This window comes from Taudactylus pleione, unplaced genomic scaffold, assembly GCF_031769625.1.
Source record: "Taudactylus pleione unplaced genomic scaffold, aTauple2 ptg000792l, whole genome shotgun sequence".
Taxonomy (NCBI): Eukaryota; Metazoa; Chordata; class Amphibia; order Anura; family Myobatrachidae; genus Taudactylus; species Taudactylus pleione.
In genome coordinates, this window is record NW_028285194.1 from 8,853,871 (window position 1) to 8,875,803 (window position 21,933).

Below are 21,933 nucleotides of genomic sequence, written 5' to 3' on the forward strand. Positions count from 1 at the left end.
GCAAATAAAAAGTAAACCCTCTGTACAAGAGGTTTGTTTCCATTAAACTACAGTTCTGTTAATGAATAAGATTATTTCAAACATTAGTTAAAAAACAAAATTCTGTTAAATAAATTTCCTTTAATCTAGCATGACACCTTTAAACTGAACAAAGTCATCTGCTGGGGACAATTTCTCCTTTTCTTTACTATGAAAAAAATATGTTACTAGGTAAGTATCTAATGCAATGACAAAACTGCCTAATAATCTATTTAAATTAAGCACAATGTGCTAAACTGTCACACTTTTCCAGGACTGGCCCCTTTGCCGCCCCGCCCCCTAATCATGTGACATCACACCTAGGGGACGGGGGCTCCGGCTAAAGAAAGTGGATTACTGCCCAGAGCGTAATAAGTTACAGCACTGCTAGTAAGTTATTTGAGCACATCTTGCTCAGATCCCTTCAAAACAGAACACCACATGGGGAATTCAATTAGGTGGGAGTTTGGTCCTGCAAGGCGAATTCACAGCAAATTTACATTTGCAATTCAATTCCAAACTCGCATATCTTTTTCAGAGTATATTGTTCACAAACCACCCCCCCACCCCTTTGAGGAAGTTGAAAAGATAGGGAAAAACTTTATTTTAAGGAAAAAATGTTGGGACTTGCTCTAGAATCCATCAGACACCCCCCTAATGACTAATTAGGCATTTGGAAGTTTTCAATTAGCTCAACTGGGCCAATAATTATGTCATTCTTGGGGTAAAAAAAATGGCCTCAAATTACCCTGAAATAAGCTTCTTAGCTAAATAATGCACCCCGAATTCAATGAAAGACATTTTATCTTTTTTTTTTTTCTACATTTTTTAAAGTCGCCTCAAATGTCCCCCCCAAAGCATCTTGTTTTTTTTCTACTTTTCTGGCATTTTCTGTTTTATTCCTTTGTAATTTAACATAAAATTCTACAGCTTTTTATATTATTTGTCTTTAAAAAAAAATATGCACAAATCACTGCAGGGCAAAAGAGACAAACGACTGCCCTGTCGATTGTGGTTGGTTTGTGCACATTTGCTTTGTGATTTAGTGAGAAAGGCCCTCTCACCCACATTTCCTTTCTCTGCGGCTAGTGCTGTAGTACCTGCTGAAAACAGAGGCTGTGTGAGTGATCCAACCTGTTGATTAAATGTAGAATAGATACAGTGATACAGTGGAATTATAGAATTCACAGCACCCAAGGGAAAAAATACACAAATAAAACAAATAGCAGTTTCAACATTTTCCAGTTGTCGTTACGGTACATCAAAGTAATAAGGGGCAGAGATTATCTGACAGGTATTAAATCAATTATTGTCACAAAAATCTATGTCTCTGCACTAGGTGCTGTGAAATACTTTTGATGTCAATCCCAATCTCCGTTTAGTGTAATACACAGCCAAATTATCTGAGTCCGAAGTTACCACCTACTGTATGTAATTTGTGTATCCACATTTTCAAGGCCAAACTGTTAACACAGGACTGCTTGGTTTTGTTAGATTTGTCCCTACAATACAAAAATAAACTAGTAGGGGTATACTTACTAAAGTGAGAGTTTTTAGAAGTGGAGATGTTGCCCATAGCAACCAATCAAATTCTAGCTAATATCTTCTAGAAGGTGCTACTGTAGTTAATTGTTAAGTTTAGAATGTAAGCTCTCACGAGCAGGTCCCTTATTGCATCTCCTCCTCCTACTCATAATATCTTTTACTCCTAACTCCCCAGTTGACACCTAACATTTGGTTGCTGAGGCCCTACTACTTGTATTATGCAGCTAAGTTTATAAAATCATGTCCTTGTCCAGTATTGTTTTGTATTACAATTATCTGTTTTTCTTGTGTGCTCAATTATGTACTGTGTAAGGCGCGGCTGAACCTTTGTGGTGCCACATAAATAAAGGATAATAATAATAAAGTAGAATCTGATTGGTTGCTATGGGCAACATCTCCATTTCTAAAAACTCTCACTTTAGTAAATATACCCCGTAGTGTATATTTCAACCTCCACATGCATCATTTCCAAAAAATAACCACATGAAAGGCTACTTTACTTTGTTTTGTATTAAAAAGTGTGCAACGCATTACATATATATATATACACATACACACACAGTATATATGTAAGACAATTGCAGTTATGTATATTGTTAATTTATCTTTAACACTAGACACAAGCAGACTGCCCTGATTTTTGCACAGCCATAGGCATCATTTATCCCCCCACCTGCCCACTTCTAATGTTCTCATGGGCACCTAGGTCTAAAATGCCCATGTCAGCTTGCCCTAAGCGACCATACATTACATGGATTTAGGCCCTTAATAATCAATATTCTTAATGTACAGTAATGATTAGCTAATTGCTTCTGTATTACACATTATTCACCCATAAAAAAAGAGTAAGCATTTCTGGGCAGTTTCATTGACACCACTACCCATCTCTCGCCTCCAAACTCCTTGAGCGTATTGTCTACAACCATCTCACTGCCTTTCTTTCCTCCCACTCCCTGCCCGACCCATTTCTGTCTGGCTTTCGTCCTCTCCACTACACTGAATCTGCCCTCCCTAAAGTATGTATTGACTTCTTTGCTGCCAAATCCAAGGGCCACTACTGTCTGCTCATTCTCTTTGACTCCACAGCTGCTTTCTACACTGTGGACCATCCTCTCCTCCTGCAGAGCCTTCACTCCCTTGGTCTGTGTGATACTGCCCTCCTATCTCTCTGACCATTCTTTCTCAGTCTCCTCTCATGACTCCACTTCCCCCCCCCCCACTTCCTCTGCCAATAGGTGTCCCCCAAGGCTCTGTTCTTGGGCCTCTCCTAGGGGTATATTTACTAAAGTGACGTTTTTTCAGAAGTGGAGATGTTGTCCACAGCAACCAATCAGATTCTAGCTATTATCTTCTAGACGGTGCTAGATAAATGTAAATTAAAATCTGATTGGATGCTATGGGCAACATCTCCACTTCTAAAAACCTGCACTTTAGTAAATAAACCCCTTTTTCTCCATCTGTACATCCTTTTTAGGTGAGCTCATCAGCTCTTCTTGTCTCCAATATCATCTCTATGCTGATGACACTCAGATCTACCTCTCCTCCCCTGACCTTTCTTTCCCCCACTCTTCTCACTCGTATCTCCAACTGTCTCTCTGCTATTTCCTCTTGGATGTCCCAGTGCTTTCATAAAGTTAACATGTCTAAAGCTGCATACACACGTAAAGATTTGTTGATTGGTTGGACCAACTTGTTGATTGGTTGGAATGAAAATCTGGTAAGGTATGAAAGCAAATGACAATCAGCAATTTGCTCCCAAATGCCGGAAAATGGACAAAAACTGTTATTTGAACAAAATGTTTAAATCAATCATTTAAAAAACTTGTCTGACCGACCATTTTCATCTGTTTTCTGGCATTTATTAGCAAATTGCTGATCATCAGTTACTCCCATATGTTACCAGATTTTCATTCCAACCAATCAAAAAGTTGGATGGTTTGACAGAAAATCTTACGTGTGTATGCAGCTTTAGACTGAGACGATAATCTTGCCACCCTCCCGAATACCCTCACCTTGCGTAATTCACCACCACCATCTCCTCTAGCCCACAAGTTTGCTGTCTTGGAGTCATCGTTGACTCCTCCCTCTCCTTCAAACCACACGTCTAGTACCTCTCACAGACCTACCATTTCCAACTCAAAAATATTTCTAGGATTCGACCCTTCTCACCCTGGAGGAAACCAAGACCCTCATCCGTTCACTGATCATCTCCAGACTGGACTATTGCAATCTCCTCTTATCTGGCCTCCCTGACTCCACTACAATAAGACCTTAATGCTGCTCCCTGGCTCATCTTCCTCTCCAGACACACTACATCTGCCTGCCCTCTCCTACAAGCTCTTCACTGGCTCCCCTTCCCCTCCAGATTTAATTTCAAACTACTCAGACCAACTTACAAAGCCCTCACACACATTGTTTGTATTTTTGTAAGACGCTGCAGATCCCTTGTGGCGCCATATAAATAAAGGATATTAACAATATTCTGTAAAGTGAAGAAAACAGAATCAACGTACAGGGATCAATACAATTACCTGCAAATTACTCACAGCCACAAGTGCGGCATACAGTAATTCCGGTCTAGCAGATTTTTGTTCACAGCCCTATAGAGCTGCATAAAAAAATGTGTGAGTCCAAAGCATGAGTTGCAGTGTCGGCAATGCCATGGGAATGCCATTGCAAGGATAAATTGCACCTTCGTGGGTAAATGGATTGTGTATTTAATGCAATACTAGAAAATGCATTACATTATCTAATCAACACTGCAAAAATAAAAATGTTTGCAAACTTTATTTGTAATCGTTTGTAGGCCTTTGTGAAAGGAGACAAATTTCAGACTAAGAGGTCAATCCAATTGCTTGCGACAGGTGCGAGTTGCCATTGCAACGGCGTTAAAACGCTGGCAATGGCACGGCATCTCGCACCCTGCTCCGAGCCCAAATTCACATAATTTTGCTCTAAAACCTATGGGGATGCGAGCTCTTTTATGCAAATTCAGGCTGCGATCAAGTGCGCCCATTGTCGCGATGACTTGCACCCGTGACTACATCACATGGAATTGGATTGACCCCCCCCAAAAAAAAGATTTGCTTCAGCTGTACAACAGAGATACTAAATAAAGCAGTCAGCATACATATTAGAGATCAGCAGCGATATTAGCCAATTGGCAAGAGCTGCACCATCAAATGCAATAATAAATCAAAGCAAACTTGAAATGATCATAAACCCGGCCATGTTAGTGAGCGTGACAGCTTCTTTATGCCAACATCTTCTAACAGGCGCTAGTAGCACCAAAAGAGATCTTGCCAGGTTTGGCAATGTGAATGGCCGGGATAGACACTGAGGGGTAAATTTACTAAAGTGAGACTTTTTAGAAATGGAGATGTTGCCCATAGCAACCGTCAGAATCTACTTAACATTTAAATAGCACCTCTAGAAGATAATAGCTAGAATCTGATTGGTTGCTATGAGCAAATTTACCCCTGAGGGTTTTATTACAACCCGACACTTCTGTTTGTGTTTATGCTTGATATTTAAAAGGGCAATGATTTTACTAGCCATGTCTTGCTAGGAAAAGCACTGCCCTTTTAAATATTGGGCTTCAACCTGACACTTCGTAAATAAATCCCCCAAATCGGTTACCTGGCACTCAGGCCATGTAGCAGGATCAATTTGTCTCAGGACATTAGTGATTTGCTACCATCTGCCAATGGTAAGTATATAATTACAACCATCAACAACTTGGCCGCACCGATCATCTTTTCTTGCCAAAAATGGGCATTTTATTTGTATATATAAAACAACTGGAAGTGACAGAACTGCATTGTTAGCGTACACAGGGCCTGATTCAGCACAGATCGCAATTGCAACCACGTACGAAGATTAGTCGCTTGTTGCGTACTTTGCATGCATACGCACCACATTGCGTGTGCACGCCATCACACAGCGATTACGCATGCAGACCGGAATACATCGCAGAGTGAGTGACATGCCGCGAGCATTTGGGGGTGGTGACGGGGGCGTGGTTGCAGAAACACAGGCGTATCTGTCCATTTAAATACCATTGCATGGGCGTGCATAAATTAGCCACTGCGATTGCATACGCTGCTTGAGTACTCACTGCGTGCGACAAGACTTGCAATTTCTGCGATGGGTCAGACCTGCTGTAATTGTGTGTGAGGGGCCGATGTGCTCCGATGTATATGCAGGACTGCGAGATATAGATGTGAGAAAGCAGTAGTGGGTGTCTCTATGCTGGCTGAGCGGTGGCAGACTTTGGGCATATTATCGCAGCTGCATTATGTGCCATTGCACAGCTGTGATCGCAATCGTGATCCGTTTGAATCAGGCCTATAGTTGTGTAAATATAAAAACACAATCATTACGTTTTGAGTCCAAAAGTATTCCATCATCATGTTAGAGAGTAATGTATGCTCTCCATAATTTAGAACTGTAAAATCTGTAAATACCTGTTCATTAACTGCTACACCAATAATTTGCAAAGATTCATATTTGTACTGTTAGTAAATGATAGTATTATGTGCCAATTTCCAAATGACTGACTGCTAATAACACTCATTTTGGTTTCATTATTTACATGTGTTGTGCGTTCAATTTCATGATAATTTATTTGTAAAATGTCTGCCAAACCCATGCTACAATGTAAGTAGCCAGTGCACTCCTCCCATGGGCTAGCAACACTGTAATATACAGAATATATTAGTAGTGGTATTAAACTGCGTAAAATAAGTTCATACAAAGTCCCTGTGAGTTCCCATCTTAACTTCCTCGTCAACACCAAGTCCTCACAGTGTATAGACAAACAGTCATTAACATGGTAACAATAACATCCATCTGACACATTGCACCTGGACACATACTAACATGCAGGACTCACATGATGACTTCCTGCTAGTGTAGTGTCTCTGCTGCTGCCTGTACAGACCACGCTGCACCCAGAGCGGCGCCTCTCCCAGCATCCCTCACTGCACACTACCGTATTATACTACATACTACAGCCCTGCTGTCTGCATTACCGCACTCATGAGAATATGGGAGATGTCATTGATCTTTCTTTATGTACAATGCAAAACCTACCGCATGGCTGGGAATTTATATATGTCACTGGTTATATTACTACTAACACTGCATTTAACCCCTATGCTGCTGAGGGGGTTTTCACCCTTCTGCTGAGGTCATTTTGTCACATTTGCACTCGTCACATTCTAACATTAATATAACTGATGTGTTTTAATATAACTGATTTGTTTATTTGGTACCCGCACAAATTATACCTTCTTTTTTTTCAGAAGACTTTGTATTTTCAGAAAATAGAAATGTCCAAGAAAAATTATTATTAATTTTTTATTGAAATTTCGAGAAGGGAAACCTAAAGTAAACATTATTTTTATCCATCCTATAAACATCACAAACAAATACTTTGTGGATCTTGTTATCAATAATAAACGTTGGCAAAATTCTAAATAGGAGGATTCTGTGTCTAGCCCCCCCCTTCTGTTTCTCCAGCCATCACCACTTCTCTTCTGTCTCACCAGCCAGCCCCCATTCTTTCTCTCTAGCCAGCATCCTCTTCTGTCTAACCAGCCAGCCCCCATTCTATCTCACCAGTCAGCACCCTCTTCTGTCTCACCAGCCAGCCCCCATTTGTCTCTCCAGCCAGCACCCCCTTCTGTCTCTCCTGCCAGCACCCCCTTCTTTCTCTATAGCCCGCCCCCTTCTGTCTCACCAGCCAGCCCCCATTCTGTCTCTCATCAGTGAGCACCCTCTTCTGTCTCACCAGCCAGCCCCCATTTGTCTCTCCAGCCAGCACCCCCTTCTGTCTCACCAGTCAGTACCCTCTTCTGTCTCACCAGCCAGCACCCACTATTGTCTCTCCAGCCAGCCCACAACTGTCTCTCCAGCCATTTTTACTATTTACAATTTTCTACCATATTAAGGGCCTGATTCAGAGGTGGATGCTGATACAGCCAGTACTGTATCTTTTTCCGCAGCGCTACTTTGTGTTTATGCTAATGCAGCAGACGATGGGATTCATACAGAGGCACTCACCGGCTGTACCGCTAATCCCCAGCTTTGTGTATTAAGACACACCATCGGCCGCACATTGGTCACAAAATCTAACATTGCACTAGGCCTATGGAGGCACAGAATGTCCATCTGAACATGGCCACCAAAATCAGAGCAATTGCAGCAATAGATGCAGTCGCTTACCGTGACGCATGCATCTGGCTTACCACCCCCTTGGTACCACCCAGGAGCGCCCACCGAAATTGCCTATGTCTGCATCCAAATTCGTTCTGCAGCCTTCAGCGGTAACCTTCGGGTCACATGGCAGACTGAAAACATTTGTGTCCATAATCGTCACTGCGTCCACCTCTGAATCAGGCCCTAAATGAGGGACAACTTTTTTTTAAACACGGGCTTTGGAACATTTTATTTTTTGTGTTCTATTTTAATTAATCATCTGTTGATCACTAGACAACTACTAAGGAGGCAGATCGATTGCAAGAGGAGACTCCATTCTTTCAAGACCGGGTACCCCCATGTGTGTGCGGGCCAGTATGAGGGAAATAAGACACAATGTGCCCATCCATCATCACTGTGAACGACCCCACATTTACAGGTGTAATTATGGGCGTGATAGTGCCCTCCCACTCATATACAGAAAATGACTATACTAGCATAGTGCAGGGTGCTATTGTCTGGTGATCACAGGTGATGTAGTGCCCGTCCCACCATAAATGGAAAATGTACGTTTTCCATGACGTGGGGTAAAACTGCCTGGTGATCAAAAGTGGTCACCAGACAATAACAACTAATGGGTCCCAACATTTGGAAGAAGGGATCAATATCTTTCTAATGTGGGTGCCCCTGAATTATTTGTAGCTAGGCTGGGGGAGATTTCCCACATGCCTGGACTACTTTATTTTTCTGTAGTGCAGGAGGTTACTGTTTGGTGATCAGTGTGGTCACCAGACATTAACCTTTATGTTGGCACATCATTTGAAAGAGAGGACTCTTACATTTCAAGGTACCCCCATATTTCTATGTTATATGGTGGAGGAGATAGAGGGACTTAAAAGTCCCTTCCACCATTTTCATTCTTCTTTATTTTGTGTTGCGATCGACATGTGTCTGTTTATCCAATAGCCCGAAATGTGTTCTTTTCTGTACTGCAGTAGGATATATTTTGAGGTCTATTTAACATAACAAATGTGAAGAGGAAAAAAAATATTTTAATACAACTTTTAGATGAAAAAAATGCTTTATTAAAAATAAAAATATATATTTAATCACAGAGGTGCTTTAGAAGAAGAGGGGGACCGTGTGCAGGCTCCGATCGGGCACCCTCCTCTCTGGCAGTGCAGAAGACTCTGGCAATGTGCAGAGTCTACTGCGCATGTGCAGTTCTCATGGCGCCCGCGCCACATTCCTGGGACATCTCTACTACGCATGCGCAAATCATCAGAAAATGGCTGCAGTGGCCATTTTCCTGGAGATTTCTGCATCTCAGCAGATATCACCAGACCGACGGAGAGGTAAGTATATTTTAAATGGGTGCAGGGTCTGCGGTGTGAGGGCCCCCCTGGACCCAGGGGCCCATGTGCACTTCACACCTTGCACCCATTATAAATACGCCCCTGTTTAATCAATATCTAATATCGATATCCTGAAATGTGAAGTGTAAGCTCTTGTGCAAAATTAATTAAGTATTACTACAAGTATGTGTTGAAGGTGTTAAATAAAAGAGTGGACTATGGGCCTGTTTCAGAGATGGAGGCTAATGCGATTTTCACACAGATCAAGCGATTGTTTGCCATTGCGCATGCGTATAACCTGCATTACGATTATGGACGCACAGAGGATTCCATCGTAAAGAGACTGACAGGTTGTCAGCGTTTGGGGGTCGTAACAGAGGTCAGAAAAATACAGTCTGACCATTTAAACGCTGTTACATGGGAGTGTATAAATTAGCCATTGCGATCTCCTACGCAGCATGAGAGCTCTCTTTGAGTCAGGAGAGCAGCCAAGTCTGCGACTGGTGAGACCTACTGCAAGAGCAAGATGGCCACTCGATGTGCATCAATGTTACCAATATTTACACAGGTAAGCGTTGTCATACACAAGTAAGAAGGCAGCAGTGGGCGTCCCTATGCTAGGGTGATCTTCTGAACCATTTTCGCAGCTGCTTTCTGTATGAAATCGCAGCTGCGTTCGCATTAGCGTCCATCTACGAATCAGGCTCTATGCCAAGTTGAGGTCTGATACCTATTTGTAACACAATTATTGTAAATTGTATTAATGCACTTGTGCAGTCCTAGGGGTATATTTACTAAAGTGAGAGTTTTCAGAAGTGGTGCTATTGCCCATAGCAACCAATCAGATTCTAGCTATTATCTTCTAAAAGGTAATAGTTAAATGTTGAGTAGAATCTGATTAGTTGCTATGGGCAACATCTCCACTTCTAAAAACTCTCACTTTAGTAAATATACCCCTAGAGGTAAATTTACTAAGAATTGTGTTTGACTTCTAAACCTAATCACTGGACATCACCAGCAGTTTAGAAGGTCAACATAACAAATTTACTAAGTTGTGTTTTCTAATGTCTATTTTTTTCCCGATGGTGATACTTCGCGGTTTCTTCCGTATGCAATTTCAGCCGTATTGCCCCCTTAACAATAGACTCTGCAGCCAAATAGAATTAGAAATCTGCTGATATTCAGCAGCGGATTCAAAGCACTGAATGGATGAATACAAAACAATAAATGCAGAAATAGAGTAAACCAGTGATAACTACCAGTAGCTTGCGGTCTTAGGGCCTGATTCAGACCCACTCACGAGCGCATAGCGCTCGCAAGTGGGTCGATGGCCGGGCAGTGCGCACGCGCGCCCAGTAGAGAGTGAATTTTCACTCGCTGCGTGACTCACTACAAGACGGGACGGCTGTCGATTGTGATTGACAGCTTGCCCCGTTTTGTAGGCGTGCAGGAGTGTGGCCGGACAAACGGAGGGGTTCCTGAAGAAATGCCTGCCGTTTGTGGGCGGCCCTTCCGACCTCACCCATGATGTCAGCAGTGAGCTTCCTGCTCTATTAGAGCAGGAAGTTCACTGGGGCTTGCGGTGGACGAGACCCTACCACAAAGGTCGCAAGCCCGATGGTCGCGATAATCGCGGCCATTGCCAGGCCGCCCGCTAAAGCTGTGGGTGGTCACGATAATCGTGGCCATCGTCAGGCCGCCCGCTACAGCTGTGGGTGGTCACGATAATCGCGGCCATCGCCAGGCCGCCCGCTACAGCTGTGGGTGGTCACCCACAGCTTAGCGAGCGGCCTGGAGGCCGGTAAAAAAAAAATGGCCCGCCCTGATTCAGAGTGAGCTCTCGCAAATAGCGAGCGCCTCTCAGTCAGGGCCTTAATTTTGGTTACTCACCTAGCTGTAGTACTGCTGAGAAAACTAGGAGGATGTGACCTCTGACGCGTGTTCCCTGTGGTGTCGACACCATGGGTGGAGCCAGAGCCGTAACTAGACTTTTTGGTGCCCTGTGCCAGAAAGAGCATAGGCGCCCCATATATTTCAAATAGGGACATAACGCATCCAAAATAGGGCATGGCCTCATTGGGAAGGGCAAAGGAAGAGATAGGGGAGTCCAGAAGATGCTGGGGATAAAGTAAAAGGAAGCTACAACTGAGAATGATAATAAATACAAAATTGACAGGCCCAAAAGAGCGCCCCCTGTCCTGCGGTGCCCTGTGCCATGGCACAGGTCGCACCACCCTAGTTACGGCCCTGGGTGGAGCCACAGGGAATCACATCAGGTTATTGCCGCAGTTGTGCTTCCCTGTGGTTCCACCCACGGCGTCCACGGTAGCAAGTGACTCCCGCCCAGCCCTGCATGAAAATCACACAGCAGCCCTGCCTATACAGTATCTTTTGCTCCTCTACAGAACGTACCTCCTTGGAGCCAGTAATTAATAGTGAGATGTGCTTGAGCTTAAATTTTATTTACAAACTGATAATCCACGTGGGAACTGTCAGGAGCAGGAGCCAATCATCGGCCGCTCTACAGTTAGTGGCCGCTGATTGGCTAGCGGCTCCTGACTGTTCTCACTGTTCAGTCGGGAGCCGGTTAGTGCTGTATGTGGTCACACACATACAGCTCTAACGTAAGCGGGTGACGGTGACTTCCCTGGATGCTGCGGAGACCAGCGCCAGGATGAAGGTGAGTATAGAATCTTTTTTGCAGGGCCAGTCATTATGGATTCTACATTGGAGAAGAGAACAGTATGTTTGAGTGGGTAGGGGTATGAAATAAAGTTTTACTAGGCACGGTGTGTGTGGTGTCTTTATTTATTTTACAGTGGGGGTATGGGTGCTGGCTGCCTGCTGGCACTTGTAGTTCCACAAGTGCCAAAGGGCAGGCATGCTGGCACCTGTAGTCCCACTGTAAAATACAATAGTTTCATTCTATTCTTCACTTTATTACCCCCATACCCAATGCTCCAGGGGTGCAGGGAAGCGCCCCGGGCTACAGACCAAGCCTGGTATTAAGGGAGAGGGGGGACCCCTTTTTTGGGGGTTCTCCACCTCCCCTGAGATCCCCGGCTTGGCCTGACCGGCTTGGGCTGAGAATGCTTTAGCCCTGGAGCCCCGGTAATAGGGTCTCAGGGCTGTGGCATTACAGCCCGGTCATTTTGGGTTCGTTGCTGGTTTTAATTATAGGGGAACCCCCTATGCAATTTTTCCCCCCCTATAATTAAAACCAGGACTGGCCCTGCAGCCTCTTGTTGTTCCCTGTAATTTTAGAAACCAGGATTGGCTGGCAAATCAAGGGCTGGTTAAGCTTTTAGGGGGGGAACCTACATCATTTGACACAAGCAGCTTACCCATATCTCACTGAAACTGTACGTGCAGGCTGCTTGCTCTGGAGAGTTTTGCACAGAGAAGACACTGCAATCTCGGGTGAGTAATCTCCTGCAAAACATGCTACTTGGGGGAGATAACTCGTTCTGCTTCACCATCGGACATCTCACTCTCAGCTAAACTCACTTCTTGGTAAATTTGAGAGTTTCACGAGCCTCAAATCACCCGAGTTTCGGCGAAGCTAATCGAGTTTAAAAAAAAGCAAACTCGTCCAGACTCGATTCTTAGTAAATTTACCCCTAGGTGTGATACCAACCTTAAAAAGGTTCAGAGGTCCATTAAGAGAATTGGCCTTTGCTAACCACTAATCAGTCTTTTAAAAAACAAAGGATTGCACCACCACTTCTGAGTATAAGTAGAGGTCCAAATCTAAAGGATCTTCTACTACAACATAATATGCACCAGAGAAGCATGTCTGATGACAACTGGTTGACCCAGAAGAACAGATGTTACAGATGCCTAGGATGCACTACATGTAGATCTTTGCTGACCGGGAGATTTTTCTGCCATCCACATAACAGAAAAAAGGTCTACCTCCGGAAGCATTTGACCTGTCAGATGGACCATGTTGTATACTTTCTTACTTGTCCATGCGGATTAATGTATGCTGGCAAGACAGTGAGAACTTTCCGTGAACGGATGAACCAACATCGTTCTTCAATCCGATTGGCATACTCCACTGGATTTTCTGACAAGCCGGTGGCACTGCACTTCTTAAAAAATGGACATCAGATTTCCTCCCTTAGGTGCATGATAATTGACTGGATTCCACCTTTGATAAGGGGTAGTGACCGAGGACTGATCCTATTGAAATTAGGGATGTGCAGGCTCGGTTCTACTCGGTTCCGTTCGGTTCTTTTTACCGAATCTTATTGGCTATCCAAAACTCGTGACAGCTGAAACCCAATAAGATCCGGTAAAAAGAACCGAACGGAACCGAGTAGAACCGAGCCTGCACATCCCTAATTGAAATGCGAGGCAAAGTGGATACACTGTCTAGAGACAGTCGTTCCAAAAGGCCTAAATGAACTTAATTCATTATCTATGTTCATTTAAAACTTTGAGTCTAAAGTAATGGCTCCCATGGTGTATGGACTCGGCCCTTTAAAAGCGAGTGGTTTTCCTATATGCTAAATAAAAGTTTAATAAAAGATTTATAAATGGTAGCCTGAATAGATTAAGTGTATATATGTCTTTAGATATGATGTTTTAATATTGTATATTGTGATGAGTGTGCTCTAAGGGGACTTTATACATAGTACAAGCGTAAGTATTGTAGTATGGTTTAAAAATGATGGTGATCACTTAAGTTGTGAATGGTGCTCTAGTGATCAGCCTCCAGTTTTTGCGTTTCACTGGCATATGCGTTCCATGATGCGGACTGGTTGAATGAAGCGCTTCCGTTTAGGGTACTTCCGGTTTCCGCACTTCCGGTAGCGGAACCGCCGGAGTTCAGCAACAACTATCTAAGGGAATGACTACTGGTGAGCTCCCTAAGGAGAGAAAGTGGGTAAACTGACTTTGCTATATGTATGTAGCATGCCCCATAGGTGATGAGGTTAGGTTGAGAATCGAAACATAGCCACTATGATGTCACTTCTGGTGGCGTCCCACGTGGGAGATTCTGAGATGTAAGCCTTTGATATAAATAGACCATTGAGAGACACACACACTTTATGTTTGTGTTTGTGACGGTTGGTGGGTTACTTTCCCTGTTTTGACAAAGGCTTGTGTAGAGCCGAAACGTCGAACATGCTTGCGAAGTAAATAAAAAACTTTTTGGAATTTTTTGGCGGAAATTTTGAGAAGTCTGGTGAGTGCTCTCCTGTACATCTATATATATATATATATATATATATATATATATATATATAAAAACAGCCATGATCCGGCACTCATGAGGTAGCAGCATGCCTGCTTAATTGAAATAACGAGGGAATAGCCCACACCTGTCCATGAAATAGCTTTTGAGTTGATAGTCCCATTACTTTTGTCCCCTTAAAAAGTGGGAGGCACATATAGAAACCGTTGTAATTCCAACACCGTCCACCTGATTTGGATGTAATTACCCTCAAATTAAATCTGAAAGTCTGCAGTTAAAGCACATCTTGTTTGTTTCATTTCAAAGCCATTGTGGTGGTGAATAGAGGCCAAAATATGAAAATTCTGTCAATGTCCCAATATTTATGCACATGACTGTACATTATAGTAAGGGGACCTCACACTTTGTGTCTCCCTGCTATAATGTATGCCCCCAGCTGGTTCAGCCCAGTGCTGGTTACTGGGGGACCCCACAACGGTTTTTCCATCAATTTCCCAGTACAAGACTGGGCTCAGAGGTCTGGGCTGTTAATGCTTTTGAGGGGGGGCCCAACATAAATGCAAGGTTTTTTTTTAAATTAACCTTTTCTTTACTCTTTAATACACCAAAGCCTGCATATTGATCTGTGCAGTGCATTTGACAAACCTGACGCTCACAGGTCTATTTAGCACTTCTATACAGATGTAATTTTGTTGCAATATTGATTGTTGTTATCAACATAATTCTTAGTAAATCTGTTAATTCTGTTGTGGTCTATGTAAAGCATACAATAATTTGACTGATGCTCTAATGTCATCTATTGCCACATAAAGTTATTTTGCCTTTCCTAAATCTCTGAATTGTAAAATCGACGAGATATTGCAGAAAAACTTCAACTCACCCAAAATCAATATTTAATAAATTTTCTCCCTACTGTCAACCTGGTGCTCTTTCAATAGTTTAACCCACATTGCAAGGGGATGTGAATAGACTGAGTTGACCTAATGGAACCCTGAGGAGGCTGTAGGTAACCCCTTTGGCACCAACATATTCCCACTTATATAAATATATCTGTATACAGTGGGTAAAATAAGTATTAAACACATCAACATTTTTCTCAGTAAATATATTTGTAATAGGGCTATTGTAATGAAAATTTCACCAAATGTCAGTAACAACCCATGCAATCCACACATGCAAAGAAATCAAACCATAGATGTCCATAAATTAAGTTATGTGTAATAATGTGAATTGAAACAGGGAAAAAGTATTGAACACATGAAGAAAGGGAGGTGCAAAAAGGCATGGAAAGCCAAGACACCAGCTGAAATCTATCAGTAATTAGAAAGCAATCCTGTCCCTTGTCAGTGCAAATAAAATGGTTCAATCCCAACTGATGGCCAATAAAAAGGTGTCTCATTACCAAGGTGTCACACAAGAAACATCTCATGATGGGTAAAAGTAAAGAACTCTCTCAAGACCTTCGCAACCTTATTGTTGCAAAACATACTGATGGCATTGGTTACAGAAGGATTTCTACCTTCCAAATGTTCCAGTGAGCACTGTTGGGGCCATAATCCGGAAGTGGAAAGAACATAATTTCACAATAAATCGGCCACGACCAGGTGCTCCTCGCAAGATTTCTGACAGAGGGGTGAAAAGAATTATCAGAAGAGTTGTCCAAGAGCCAAGGACCACTTGTGGAGAGTGTTGATGTGTTCAATACTTATTTTACCCACTGTACATAATAGATATACATATATACATATATATATATATATATATATACTCACATATATATGTATATATATACACATATATATATATATATACATATATACATATATACAGTATATATATATATACACACACAGTATATACATATATATATATATATATATATATATATATATATATATAGTATATATTGTGATAATGGCACTGGGGAAGTTATTGATGGGAGGTATATATAATAATAATAATAATAATAATAATAATTTTATTTATATAGCGCTTTTCTCCTAAAGGACTCAAAGTGCTTTACATTTACAGTACAAAATACAAAATAAGCTTAAACAAGGGCCATTAGTGAAATGCTTGGGTGAATAGGTGAGTCTTGAGTCTATTTTTGAAGGATTCTAGAGTGGAGGCCTCTCGAACTGTGCGGGGAAGTGAGTTCCATAAAGTTGGAGCCACAAAACTGAAAGCTCGACCCCCAGACGAATTCCGTGAGATTCTAGGTACTGTTAATAGTCCTTCGTCAATGGATCGCAGTAATTGAGTGGGACAGTAAGGAATCAGAAGCTGTTTCAGGTACCCTGGGCAATGGTCATGAAGGGCTTTGTAAGTTATTAATCCAATCTTGAAAGCAATTCGCCATCTGACAGGCAGCCATTGAAGGGAGTAGAGAATGGGTGTTATGTGGCTGGAATGGGGCTGGTTGGTTAATAGCCTGGCAGCTGCATTTTGTACCATCTGCAAGCGGTGTAATTCTTTTGCTGGGAGACCGAGGTAGAGGGCGTTGCAGTAGTCTAGGCGTGATGATATAAATGCATGTATGACTTTAGGCAGATCTTCTGAGGGAATTAAGTGCTTGATTCTGGCTATGTTCCTCAGATGAAAGCATGAGGATTTGATTGTGGCTGATACCTGATGTTTAAGTGTCAAGCCACTATCCAGGACAACACCAAGATTCCGCACTTGTTTAGTGTTTTGTAATTCTGAACCCCCAAGCGTAAGTCCTGTTGGTTGGCTATGCTGTAGCCCTGTATTGTGACCTATCATAAGGACCTCTGTTTTATCAGGGTTCAGTCGCAGCCAACTGGCACTCATCTACCCCTGAAGCTCAGCTAGGCAGCCATTTAGGGTTGTTATTGGGTCCTTTGTACCTGGAGCAAAGGACAGGTACAGTTGTGTATCATCTGCATAGCAGTGGTAGACCAGGCCATGACGTCTGATTATTTCACCCAATGGTAGCATGTATACTGCAAAAAGCATGGGGGATAGTATAGAACCCTGTGGGACACCGCATGGAAGTGGCACTGGTGATGAAGAGTTTACTCCAGAAGAAACTCTCTGTGACCTGCCAGTGAGAAATGATTTGAACCATTTAAGGACTGTGCCATCCAAACCACAGAAATTTTTCAGGCGCTCAATTAGAATCCCATGGTCCACAGTATCAAATGCTGCTGAGAGATCCAGAAGGATTAAGATTGAACAATCACCTCTGTCTCTTGCCATCAGAAGATCATTAATCACACATACCAGGGCTGTTTCAGTGCTATGTCTTCTCCTGAATCCTGACTGGAATGGATCATAAATATCATGGGTAGACAGGTGGGTTTCCAGTTGCATTGCCACCACTTTCTCAATGACTTTTCCTAGAAAAGGAAGGTTTGATACTGGTCTATAGTTAGTCATGCAGTCGGGGTCTAAATTAGATTTTTTAAGAAGTGGTCTAACAATTGCTTCCTTTAGTGGTTCTGGAAAAATGGCTGTTTTCAAAGAGCATTGAACTATTTTTGCAATTACAGGGCCAATAATGTCTATACACCCTATCAGAAGCTTGGTTGAGGCAGGGTCCAGATCACAGGTGGTGGGTCGCAACATTCTGATAATTTTAGAAATGTCTTTTACATCCATTATGTCAAAGCTGTTCCAGGGAGACAGGTGGCTTACCTTGGCAGGCTTGGTAGTTTGGCACTCCTTTGATGGCACTGTGGGGATTCCAGCCCGGATGGAGGATACTTTATCTGCAAAGAATTTTGCAAACTCATTGCATCTTGACTGGGAGAGGGTTTCATCATGCTGCAGGCATGCTGGTTTGCAAAGCATCTCCACTGTACGGAAAAGCTGAGCCGGCCTATTGTTTGCTGCCTTGATCTCGTTTGAAAGGAACTCTGTTTTCTTATGGGTGATTGTTGATTGATATTCTCTTATATGTTTGATTAGTGTTAACTTATCCTCTACCAGGTTCGTCTTCCTCCATCGTCTTTCAAGTCTACGCCCCCTTTTCTTGAGTTCACTAACACTATTGTCAAACCAAGGGGCTTGACGGTGTGGTATGAGGGGTCGTATATGCACAGGGGCAATAATATCCATTGCAGCTGTCACATCCCTGTTATAGTAATGGACCAGGGAACAAGGATCTGCACAGGCCCCCATTACCGCAGAAAGATCCAGGTTTGCTGCAAAAGCCTGGGGAGTCATGCCCCTCCTTGGACGATACCTTGTCAACTCCATGGGTAAAGTTCTATTTTGAGGGGTTGCAACTGAGAAGTGAATTGAGTGGTGGTCTGACCATGTGACTGGGTTTATATTTAGGTCAGAGACATATAATCCAATCTGGAAGACAAGATCAAGAGTATGACCACTAATATGAGTAGCCGAAGGAATGACTTGTGTGAGGACCAGAGCATTCATTGTGCACATGAGATCTTGGCCAAGGTGTGAGAGCTCATAATCAACCCATGCATTGAAATCCCCAAGGATCAGCCATTTTTGATGCTCCAGAACTAGTCCAGCAACAATATCTGCAAATTCTTGTAGAAATATCTTTCCATCTCCAGGGGGGCGGTAAATGAGAAGTACTCTGAATCCTAATTTTGTAGAACTCCGAGCAGCGATGCACTCAAATGAGTGAGTGATTTCCATTGAGTGAACCCTAAGTTTAAGTGGTTTTCTAAAGCAGATGGCCACTCCCCCTCCCCTGCGGTTAAGTCTTGGGTTGTGAATGACAGAATAATTTGTTGGAACTGCAGCTTCCAAGATAGGTGCTGCATTTTCATCTAGCCAAGTCTCTATAATACAGGCAAGATCTGCAGATTCAATAAGGTCAGCAATTGTGGCAGTCTTGTTTCTTATAGATCTGGCATTACAAAGGACAGACCTGATTGGGCATACCGGAGTGCCTGTAGATTTCTTTATATTGAGTGTGGGGGCTCTGGGGATGTCAGTCACAGAGCGGGAGTTTAATGATCTGTTCTTCCAAGCACAGGGCCGTTTGATAGGTACCACTTCTATTTGTCTCCTATATGAAACTGGTGAACCTGAAGGCAAGGAACTTGCGTGGTTATAGGGGATAAGAGATTTTCGTCCTCGCTTCCCACGACTGCCCCGTTGAGTTATTTTGAAAATGCCAAGGGATTTAAGAGTGGAAGCCTGTGCTGGATCAATAGGAACTGCTGCTCGTGGTGGGCGGAGTGAAAGCATAAAGCTGGAGGTGTAAAAATACATTGGGTCATGGATGAGAGAGCATGAATTGCATTTGATGATGAGAGAAGATCAAGTAGTTTTTATTTTTTTTCTGTTTTCTCAACTCCAGAAGTTATAATGGGATTCATGAGCAGACTAATTTAATTTGGCCATTGCTATGTCCAGTTGCTTCTCTCTTGTACAACAGGTATATTTTGAATAAGGAGTATCTAATAAGCAAACTTGTCTTTTCAGTTGATGATTTAGTTACACAAAGTATTCCAGGGCAAAGCAGGCTTGTGGAAAGGTGTTAGAAGCCATTCCTATTGTATAGGTGTGAAAATCCCAGTGTGAGACTCCTTTTGAAGTAGATATTCTGTGCAAGGGTAAAGATAACATGTCTCCAGGGGGGGGGGGAAATAGGATCCTGTGTTTTAAAATGAACAGACTTCCACATTTCAGAGACTGGGGATACTGTATTTTAGATTATTAATGCAAGAAATCAGAGTTATTTGTTGAGCAGAGAACAGAGGTGGATGATGTCTTAGGGGGGACCTGGAGCCAAAGATAATTTGTATTCCACAATACCTTGCTCTGGGGTGTCCACTGCAGAGGTAATGCCAGTCTGGGTTCTGGTGGAGAGGGCAGAGGTTTCAATCCAATCCAATGTGAATCAGTGCAGGAATGCAATCCGTTGATTTTGGAGAGATGTCCACGTAGTGCAGTACAAGTTAAAGGTAAGTCCTTGCATATTTCTTGTGCTTCTGATGTCACTTTAGTAGAATTTAAGCTGTTTTATGGAGATGTTCAGGAGCATGTAAAAGGTGAGGCAGCCATCTTGGGCACCTGGAATCCTGTCCATATGTCCCAGGTATATGTCCCAGGTTCTTAATTTACGTGTGGTAATCACCAGGTAATGTCTGAGGGAAACAGTGCCTCCTGGGAGACACTGGTTTTGTTTGATATAAGTGCTGAGCTAAGTGTTCTGCGCTAGTGGGTGACCCTAAAACAGCAAACCAACTTGTGGAAATGGTGGAAAGGTATGTGGCAGCCAGGGAATTGCTAAGTGTTCCCCAACAGCCCCTAGTCCCGCAACAGCAATCTCCAGTGACTTCTGGTAAGACTGTTTCAGGTGAAAAGGGTATTGGGCAGTGGAATGAACTTAAAAATCCAGAGACTGTAGGTCTGGAACCTGGAGACTGGGCAGCGTTGGCAAGAAGGTTCCTATCTTATAAAATACTTGATACAAACTTTATATGTTTTAGATGTGGTGGCCCAGGACATGTTGCTGCTAATTGTCCAATTACATTTGAACCCATGCAATGTGATACTGCTTATGTGAATTACGGAGTATCTATCTTTGCTCAGATAGCCGGCACTGCAGACCAACAGGCTGAGCCAGATAAACAAATGTTTATAATCACTGTAGAAGGCAAATGGGTAGAGGCTCTGTTAGAATCTGTTAGCCTGGTTACTCTTGTTGGTAAACCCCTCTAAACATCAAGTAAAAACTGTTGGCGTAACCTGTATATGCGGGGGGTACTCTGTATTATGTTACTGCTGAAGTGAACATAGAAAACAAAGAGTGGTCACACTGTAGTCACTGTGGGATTAGTTCCTGATTTGATGTATGACGCTATCTTGGGAAGAGATTTTTCCCACTTCTGGAAGCTGTGGGAAACCCAATTTATTACAGAAGTAAATAACCCAGACCCTGTTTATTAATGGTACTGGTACAGTAGTTATGGGAGTATACTCTGAATCTGAAGGGGTCACTTTTTCAAGCATGATTGGGGAGTCAGAGAATGACGAGAGCAGTAGTGGGGTGCAGAATGTTGTATCTTCTCCTCAAGTAGAAAATGTTGTTAAACCAGTTAACTATTGGCCTGATCTTGAATGGAGAAAATATATCTTTGCCTCAGGACAGCTAAAAGGTAAAAGTAAAGGCTAGAGAGAATGGAAAAGTGGGTGAAGTTAAATATAAGGTGTAATCTTTTGTTTTTTCTTCCAGTTTTGAACAATTGGAAATTATATTCTGATGTTAAATTGCACCTTTATATATTGATACTTTTTAGAAGTATAGTTTACTTTGCTTAGAACATTGTTATTACATGGACATATTGTCATTTCTTCTTTTCTGTGACTGCAACTGTAGTCTTGTATTTTGCAATATACTCAATCAAAACATGTTTTTAAAAAAAAATATATATATAAGGTGTATTGGCCCAGGAAAAAAAATCAGAACAGATTTCTCATGTAGATATTATAAAACCTTGGAAGGATAGAGTAGCTCTGTCGGCCACCCTGGTCCCTCCGGTAATGTTAGTACCATAGGTTACTGAAGTAACAATAGCCAAAGCCCTCTCAATCAAACAACAGCATGAGGCTAAAGAATTTCTCGTAAGAAAAAGAGATTTGTTTTCTGAAATACCTGGTAAA

At 42.5% G+C, this 21,933-nt stretch overlaps 1 protein-coding gene across 4 annotated transcripts in view; it reads right to left on the minus strand.

Moving 5' to 3' along the window:
• The window catches only part of ATG10 (autophagy related 10), a 110,931-nt gene extending 104,396 nt beyond the window's left edge, over positions 1–6,535 (minus strand). The window contains exons 1-2 of one of the 4 annotated variants that reach the window (XM_088457911.1): positions 6,458–6,492; positions 5,721–5,910 (exon numbers count right to left, since the gene is read on the minus strand). The gene's annotated coding sequence lies outside the window, so the exon portion shown is untranslated. Of the gene's footprint in view, positions 1–5,680; positions 5,911–6,317; positions 6,385–6,457 lie in introns of those variants that run through there. The other 3 variants (XM_088457908.1, XM_088457912.1, XM_088457909.1) reach the window with 3 other exon arrangements.
• Positions 6,536–21,933: the final 15,398 nt, after the last annotated feature.